Source organism: Pogona vitticeps, chromosome 5 (assembly GCF_051106095.1).
Source record: "Pogona vitticeps strain Pit_001003342236 chromosome 5, PviZW2.1, whole genome shotgun sequence".
NCBI classification, from domain to species: Eukaryota; Metazoa; Chordata; class Lepidosauria; order Squamata; family Agamidae; genus Pogona; species Pogona vitticeps.
Window position 1 is genome coordinate 59,778,979 of NC_135787.1, and position 9,754 is coordinate 59,788,732.

Sequence of the window (9,754 nt, forward strand, 5' to 3'; positions counted from 1 at the left end):
TAGCTTCTAGTGAAAGCTAACACTTAATTTGCTTTACTTATCTTTTTAAAAAGTCATCATAGGTTTGTCATTGCTTTCCTCCCAAGAAGCTGGTGTGTTTTAATTTCGTGACTGCTGTCACCATCTGCAGTAATCATGAAGCCTAAGGAAGTAAAATCTGTCGCTGCCTCCATATCTTCCCCTTCTATTTGCCACAACGTGATGCGACCAGTGACCATGATCTTAGTTTTTTTTATGTTGAGCTTCAGACCATTTTTGCACTCTCCTCTTTCACCCTCATTAAGAGGTTCTTTACCTTTGGGTAGAGTGGGCGGCATATAAATCAAATAAATGAATAAATGAATTCCTCCTCACTTTCTGCCATCAGAGTGGTATCATCTGCATATCTGAGGTTGTTGATATTTCTTCCAGCAATCTTAATTCCGGCTTGGGATTTTTCCAGTCCAGCCTTTCACATGATGAATTCTGCATATATGTTAAATAAGCAGGGAGACAATATACAGCCTTGTCGTACTCCTTTCCCAATTTTGAACCAATCAGTTGTTCCATATCCAGTTCTAACTGTTGCTTCCTGTCCCACATATAGATTTCTCAGGAGACAGATAAGGTGGTCAGGCACTTCCATTTCTTTATGAACTTGCCATAGTTTGCTGTGGTCCACACAGTCAAAGGCTTTTGCGTAGTCAATGAAGCAGATGTTGATGTTTTTCTGGAACTCTCTGGCTTTCTCCATAATCCAGCGCATGTTAACAATTTGGTCTCTAGTTCCTCTGCCTCTTCGAAATCCAGCTTGTACTTCTGGGAGTTCTCGGTCCACATACTGCTGAAGCCTCCCTTGTAGGATTTTGACCATAACCTTGCTAGCGTGTGAAACGAGTGCAATTGTACGGTAATTGGAACATTTTTTGGCACTGCCCTTCTTTGAGATTGGGATTAGACTGATCTTTTCCAATCCTCTGGCCGCTCTTGAGTTTTCCATTGATGGTGATTTTTTTAAAAAAATAGCACAGTGGTCCTTTGATGTTGGGCTGTGGCACCAGGGTGGGTTACATGACCTTTGGCCTGGTTTGTTCCTTTTTGCACACCACGCACAGAATAATTAAAGTGGTAGGAACCCCCCCCCCAACTCTGTGTTGGCTGTCTCTAGCAAGCATGCCATTGCTAGCACCACTCTGGCAGCCATTGATGATTATTAAATCCTCTGTGAGCGAACAAAAATTTAATGCAACTTGCTAGGCACGTTGGACACCTTACTACTCCCTATACCACCCCATGGCTGGAGTGCAACGTGTTCCAACAAAAATAGTGCACATCTTTATTAAATTTGGTTCATCCTGCTAATTCAGTACACAGCCTGGCAGCCATTGATACTGATGATATATCCTGCTGGTTTGGTACATAGCCTGTGTAGATTCAATAATATTTTGAATTCAAATAATGTATGATTTCCTTCCTTTCAAATCAATGGGGTAATGTTGGCGTATATAAATTTTGGGGGGGTTAAAAGTAAAAAAGTTTCCTTACCCCTGGTTTAGAAATTGGAAGGTAGCTTTCTAGTCTGCATTCTGTGATGCAGACATGTACTGCACTCGCAATTTCACTTCACCATTTCATTAAGTCCTAGACAGCCATTCAAAATATTTGGGCACAAAAAGATTATAGCTATATTCCAGCTGTTTTTGGTTCTGCCCTGCCCTAGCAACCATAACAAAGATCATGTGCTCATCTGCTGGGGTCCTTTAGCACTGGGTAATTCTGCATAAGAAACATTTCTGTTGGAGTGTATATGTAGTTTATGTGTACTTAAACTTCTATTTTAGAAAGCCAGGAAATTCTGTTCTTCAAAAAAAAACAACCTCTAGTATATTAGTGTGGAATATTGTGCTTCTGTACCTAGAATTCAAAAAGCCAAGAAATGGCACAATATCATGTCTGTGTTGCCAGCAGGAAAAAGGGTGCCAAACTATTCATAGCAAAGGGCAGTCTGAATGTTGACCCCTCCAGTGGCAACAGGTAGTCTACAGCAAGGGTATCCAACCCTCAGTCCGTGGCCCTGTGCTGGTCCGTGGCCATGGCAGGACTGGGTCACGGAGACAGATCTCCTAACCCCGCACACATTCCCCATGCACCCCACATGCACCCCCACCTGCCCACCTGCATGCACGGGTTCCCCGCCCACCTGCAAGCATGCCCTGCCCATCCGTGCATGGGCACAAGCACGCCCCGCCCATCCGTGAGCACACCCCCATGCACAGACCCCACCTCCTCAACCGGTCTGCGGTTCAGAAAAGGTTGGGGACCACTGGTCTACAGGACACCCTCTTGTGCTCACTACCATTCACAGACACCAAGCAGGGGGAAATCCCAGAACCTGGCTTCTTTTTTTTTTCATAAATTAGCCACTTCTCACCCCAAAAAAAGCAATTGTCAGAGCTGTTTTTCAACACGTTTTCTAGCTATCTGTGATAATTGAAAGACAGGTTGGATGCCAGTGTAACAAAGTTTTCAAAGTAACTGTGTTAGTCCGTGCAAGCATATGAGATGAAAAAACAAACAACATTTAGAAAAAAACCAAGATACAGAAATATTGTGAAACCTTAAAAACGAATAGCTGTATTTCAATGTGAGTTTTTGTGGATCAAGTCTACTTACTCAGTACAAGAAAGAGTATAGAGGACTATTACAAAGTGCTGTGATTATGGCAGAATTTCATATGTCACAACTTCCATTAGTATACTTAGAGCATGTAAACACTAAGATCTGATCACTTATAATAATCTTGGTGACTATCTGATCACGTAAATTTCAAAATTAAGCCTTAAAGATTACAGAAAAGGTAGTAAAGGAACAAGCAACCTCAACAGTAATGGTTTTAAAGTACAGGCAGATTACATACTGTTTTTAAATCAATTTAATAATGATCCTTTCATGTACCTCTTATCTGACGTTGTTTTGTCCCTTTCTAATAACACATTCTGAATTTTTCCTATTTTATAACACCATATTTTATACTTTCATATTTTCATATTAATGTGAAGTTTCTCTTCCCCCAACATAGAGCTATCTCAGCAGAATTAATAGCAAGTTTCATAAGTAATACATATTGTTTAAATTTGTGTTTTCATGTAAAGTTTCCTCACATACCATATTTAAATAAATGTCAAATATTGTATCAATGGGCCTTGTATACTTAGTGAAAATCATTCTTTAGCATAGCAAAAGCACGTACCTTCTGCTCTTACGAAGTTGCCAGCATAACAATCCTGTAACCAGTTGCAAAGTGCTATGATTTCAGACCGTACAGCTAAATATTACGATGTCAATGATTGTATAGTTATATATGATGTTTTATTTCCAGAAAAAAATCTGAGTAAGCAGAAAAGCTATGTCATCCTCTTTCATCTAAATTTTATAGTTTAAATGAAGTTATTTTAGAGACTAATGAAGAATGACGTTGTTCACTTGTAGAAAGCAATTTGGGATATGAAATTTGTAATAAAATAGCTCCCCCCCCTGCTTTGTCATTCTAAAAAACTGGATATGTTCCACATAAGGAATAGATTTTATTTAGAAAAAATAGATCTGTTTTATTAAAAAGTATGGCCTCCCACAGACTTGTCATTAAAAGAAAGAAAGAAAGAAAGAAAGAAAGAAAGAAAGAAAGAAAGAAAGAAAGAAAGAAAGAAAGAAAGAAAGAAAGAAAGAAAGAAAACCTTTTTGTAACTGCCAGTAACTTTCCTATGAGATGAAATGTTCTGTCCAGTCCTGTTTCACAGTAACGTTGATTGTCTGACTGTACCAAAAAGGCCTAGCATTATTTGATTATCCATTCTTGTCACTAGAAGACTAGCAATTGTCTTTAAATAATAATAATCACCAAGCCTGTATAGGGTAGTTTCCATTTGTCTTTGATCAAGTGTGTAGTCACTCTTCAACCCAATCCTGTGCATGCTTGCTGAAAAACAAACTACGTAAAGTTAAATTATACTTCCAAATAAATATGTGTGTGTCTTGGATCTTGAATATGTATTGTTGCTGGATATTAAAGGGTGTGTGTGCACGTGCACGCATATGTGCAACTTTATCCAGATTCTGTGAATTTAACTCACAGATCAAGAATGTTACTGATACATTGTAAGAATTAGTCTACAAAGAATAACACTGCTTTGATTAGTACTTTGCTATACATGACAATTATTTTGATGAAGCTTGAAGCAAAATAAATGAGTAGTGGGTTAAACAGAAATAGTTGGAGCAGTAGCATTGCAGGCTTTTGTTAAATGTTTAATAATTTACCTTTTATTAAGATTGCTATTCCATCCCATATACTTTTCCAGTCTTCAGAAGGTACAGGGAAAAAAATGTGCAAATATAATAATTAGAGAGCCACTTCCTGCAAGTGTGGAAGGTTTATATGGATAGGTTTATCTGTTGATATTGGAAGGCTTCAGTATAAAATCATTATTTGTATATCTTTCCTCTGAAGGCACATAAAATCCCATAAATTCTTCAATCAAAATTGAGTGAAAGATAAAAATCTTTGGAAAGAGAAAATCACTCTGAAAGCCCATTAGCAGCCTTAATAGGATGAAAGCCTAAACCAACGTACAAATCACAATTGCAGTATAACTGAGTTGGGATTATTTGGGACAACATTGATTTCCTGTTTTTTTTTTTTTAAAAAGGGTATAAAAATGATTAAAATGTATTGGGGTGAGAGGTAGAGGCAAATGAGTTAGAAGGAAGTGACACACACTCTATATATGGGTCCTGCAATGAATTGTGGTGCTTTAAGACACAGAAGAGGAAGCTGTCTCGTTTGCTGTAAAGCAATGTTCAGTTAAACAGAATATATATTTTATTTTCAATTTAAAGGCTAGATTTACCTCAAAGGTATTCACATTTTAGCTGCCGTAATTGAATTGAAATTAATGATCATACTCTGGGATTTTTAAAAAACAACAACAGGGAAATACACAGTGGTGGTTCAGATCCTAAAACAGCATGAAATTGTCTGGCTGCAAGCTTCCAACTGCTAAAAATATTTTGAAAAATGTTATTGGGATTTTACCCCTCCTAGTATAAGCTCACATGGGTCTTCACTTCCAAAGACTTAGCTTGCAGGTCCAAAAGAGGTCAAGCTATCTTTTTAACCCCCTTATCTCCTTTGACATCACAACTTACATCCTGTAAATTTCTGGGCTGTTGCCACATTAATAGACATGCTGTTTCTTTCTGAGACCAGAGGTAAGATGATTGTACTATCGAAATTGTAACAGAGATGCTTTATGATACATTGCTAATATTAAAGCAATAGGAAATAATATGTCAGTTTTCTCATTAGTAAAGTGTAATAATAGCTTACATAAAAGGAGACAGCCTATTAATATTTTCCTTAATTTCACATTTAAAAGAAAAATATTGCTATGACTGTAAGTAGCCTTATGATGCATGCAAAGAAATTCATTATGTGAAAATGATCTGGCATATCTAAAGTAGCCAGAGATATATGAAATTTTAAAGATGTTGCTGAAAATCCATTATTTTATTTTAGTAAACTAATGAAAAGCATATTTTACTTTAGGAAAGCAAACATGTAAATACTAATTGATGTGAAACATCTATTTCCCAGATATGTATAGCAACATGTCTTGTAGTATTAAAAAGCATTTCTCTTTTTATACATTGAACTCATTTTTAAAAAGCAGTTTGTACCTTTCTACTGATTAAACAACATTTCTGTTATCTGTTTCTTAACATTAGAATGGTTTTGCCATGGAAGACCTCAACTGACAGAGAAACTAGGCATGTTTTTCTGTTAGTATAATAGCAAATTTTCACTGAACAGTGAAATAAAAGCATTTATTGGATAAAAGAAAAAATGATCTAGGAGAGTTCTCATTTCCACAAGGATAAACTAATTGTATTGTAATTATACAAAAAGTAACCCTTCAGGATTTTCAGTGAAGTACACAGGCATGACTGAGATGGAATGGGCAATAACCAATGAATTAGACACAATTCTTCATTTAATTTGAATCAGCTTTAAACCCCACTTGTTCCTCATTTTTGTTTTTATAGAAGCAGAGTTGTTTAAAAACAATTGCATTAATAATTACAGTACTTATGCCTGTAGGTTCTTGTTATCACATTCCTCTGTGTTCACCCATTTCCATTAATATATTAAAATGAATTACTTATATAGTAAGAAACTGTAGTAGTTGGACACAGATTCAAAATAGATATATCTTAATAGAAATTTGGTGTGGGTTTGTAGAATGTGACATTTCATATAAATGGTTGCCCCTTCGGTGCTTGCACTAATTCAATAAATGCTTTCTCTTTTTTGCCATTTTAATGCCGCATTTCTATTCTTCTTATGTCCCATGTAAATTTCTTGCCCACTTCAAGAGATTTGTCAGTGGCTACATACAAAAAATATTATTTTTGTAATACAGTATTTAGCACTAGTCCATAACTGTTTCTTCACAATTATTATTATTGAGTTCAGTGGGGCTTATACTCAAGCTACAGTTGCACAGATTGCACTGTTAGAGATACATGAAACAATAAATATAAATAAATAAATACATTTAGGCAGGAACAGATACAATATAGAGGGATTTTTAAAGAGCACTCACAGGAAAAGTGTTCTGCTTTTTCATTTCCCACTACTTAAAAAGCACTGTGTTTGTCCTTTCTGGGTTACAATATGAGGCCATGCTGATGAATATATTGTCCCACCTGCAACCTAGCCTTGTCTAAGGACAACATATTGCTATCCGTTTTGGTACATCAGATTTTTTAAGATTAGTATATATCTGTTGATTGTCTTTCTTGATTACAATGTTCTGTGTCCTGAGAACAATGCAAAGATGGCAAGATCAAGAATCGCTGTCTGAGCTTTCCATAGACCTTCACTCCTTTGGTATATTTATTTCCTAACATGTCAACTATTTGGTACATACCTTTTCATAGTTTTCCCTGGATACGAATGTTGAACAGTAGTTCCCTACATTAGTATGTCTGATCTTTTAAACAAAGCCATATGGCAACAGAGCACAAGCACTTTGTCCCATAATGACTTCTTAGCTTGTACAGCACCAATATGCTATGGCTGACCATATTAATATTAATGGAAAAATAGAAGTCTGAGATTTAGTGACGCTTATTCCGTCCCTGCACCTCCCTTATGTGAAATCCATTAGCAGAAATAAATGCACATTAATAAATAAAAAAAGAACAACACATTTCTCCATTCAGAAACAGATTAACTTGACCTTTGCTACAGAGCGCCTCTAGATGGCCACTATGATGTTTGACATTGACCTGCAGTGCATAGTGATGTTCTCTCAAATGCCATCATGAAGAAATTCTTATTTTCTTAATATGAAATTCTGTAGATTAAATTGCTTTGCTTTTGATGGAAATAGCACTATAAATTCATAAATTGTACAGATGTGTCAAGCCGTTTTGTGATTATGATTCTAACAGGACTCATAGAGGAGTTTTCCAATGTAAATGAATATAAATATTATTTGTCAGCAACATTAGGAAAATGATCCAGTTTATTGCTTTGTCTTAAATATTCCTATTTCTCACATGCCCGGCAATTCAGAAAGGTTATAGTGACTTAGGACTCAACTATTTCCTGGATAACCACTGGGAACAAATTGAATTATTAAGAGAGAAAGAAGTCTCAGTAGAGTCAGGTTTCCACAGAATCATTACTCTCATGATTGGAGCTGTACCACAGGACTCTTAAAACATGCCCTGAGATTTAATATTTTAAACTCTTGATTTCATGTTGGTCTACTGTGAGTTGTTTGTTCTTATATTTGATAAGAACCAGGAAAAGTTCGGTTTTCTATTTGAGTATTTTAAATTATGTATACAGAATAATACCCAATACATTGTTGCTGAATGCCTGTTTTTTCATATAATAAGTAAACTCAGAGTTGGAAATTATTCAAGAACTGGATATATACGTTCGCAGAATGGAACATACTCAGAACTCTTCCTCATTTATGAAAATGTGCACATGCCTGCCTGATCTGATATAAGAAGACTAAGGGTTAACAATCTGCAATGCCAGTTCTATAGATCCACAGAGATAAATATCCAAATATTGGTGTCTATACTGCAATTTCTAGTTGTTATTATAATGCATATATGGAAAACACTGTATGAACCAAACCTAGGGATGCCATATGATGTATATGTACAAAACTACTTCAGAGCTACTACAAAGCTAAGATAGGTGACCAATAAACTGATAATTCCAAAGCTGTACTATTGCCTTCTACAGTATGGTTACCACTTCACATTCTAGCCCGTCTAATTGTGTCTATGGTATCATATGCACAATAGCAAATTTCATGCATCTTCTAAAGATACCTATTATAAGAACAATGTTTATTAATACTTGTTACAGTATTACATATTTTTAAAAACAGATGCCAATCATTCCTACCCACCCAGACTCCTGGATTGTGAGTCAAAATAGGTCTGAAGCTACTAATGTTTATGTTTTCGTCTGTTTGCCTGGGTATTATAATTGTCTGCAGGGAATCATCTCTTGTAAATGGAATGTCTTTGAAAATGACTTTGAGTTGCACACTGCACAGAATTCAACCAGGACCTCATTAATGTGCAGCAACTTGCCACCAAGATTTAACATGATCTCTTTTAGGCAAACATAAACTGGGACTATCAATGTGATGGGAATAAGATTCTGGCCACTGTCTTTTTCTTAGTCAAGGGCCAGTTGAATGTGGTCAGATAGCAGAAAGTTTGCACTTTTACTACAACTTGCTTACTACCAAACCAGATATAAGATGCACATGCACGTAACATTAGCTTGATCTGTAAAAAGAACAACAGCCCCAAGCAATTTTGAGCATCAGAATAGCAAGGAAGTGGGGACTTATTCCTTTCCCTGTTGGCTGTCTCCATTTTCTCAACTACATTTCCCCTCACATATTTAGAAAAGGAGGATTTTTAGAAGAATGGTGGCCAACTGGGAACGGATGACGCCCCCCCCTTTTTTTTCCATCTAGTTCTGATAACTAACAGCCACTGAGGTTGCATCTGTATATTGGGATTAAGTTCTATTGAATATTGTGGTGTCACTTTCTTGGAAAGCATGCCTGGGAATGAACTGGTGAAAAGAGTTCTCTACATACTTGTAAGTCTCTCATTAAAAGACACAAAACCGAGTTTACTATCTACTATTTTATCGCAAAAATGTTTACAACTTTAAAAAATTGAGGTAAGAGTGTGGAATCTTATAGAAACATTGAGAATTCCAGTTCCATACCATATGGGGAGAAGCATCAGGTATTTCAGAACATACATGAAGATTGTGAAATATATGTCACCTGTACATAAATCCCATTAAATTCAATGATGCTTGCTTCAGAGTAGATACAGGGTTGCACAGGCTTGCATTATAATTTCCCTTGTTTTTTTTTCTTTGCCTGCCCATCTTTGTAATGTTCACCATGAAATGCAAGTAACAAAATGTATGATTACATTTAAGTAATATCTTTTATTTGTGCTCAGTTATTTGTACAGCAGATACATATATGTGAAGAGTTGTTCCCAGTACCTCTATACATTTGCACATCGTGACAACATTAATAGAATCATTTTATATGAACACAGTTTTTTTCCCTTTAAATGGTTGCAAAGCAAGTGCAGTCAAATCAGTATTGTCCTCCTCCTACACAGAAGGAGCCTCATTTCTAGAAAT

The 9,754-nt window shown here is 36.1% G+C and overlaps 1 protein-coding gene and 1 long non-coding RNA gene across 5 annotated transcripts in view; one reads left to right on the top strand and one right to left on the bottom strand.

Annotated features, from left to right (window-relative positions):
- TENM3 (teneurin transmembrane protein 3) overlaps positions 1-9,754 on the top strand; it is a 1,852,170-nt gene that overhangs the window by 1,199,294 nt on the left and 643,122 nt on the right. The window lies entirely within an intron of this gene.
- Positions 1-9,754, bottom strand: part of LOC144589400 (uncharacterized) — a 103,471-nt gene that overhangs the window by 79,980 nt on the left and 13,737 nt on the right. The gene's annotated exons all lie outside the window — the stretch shown is intronic.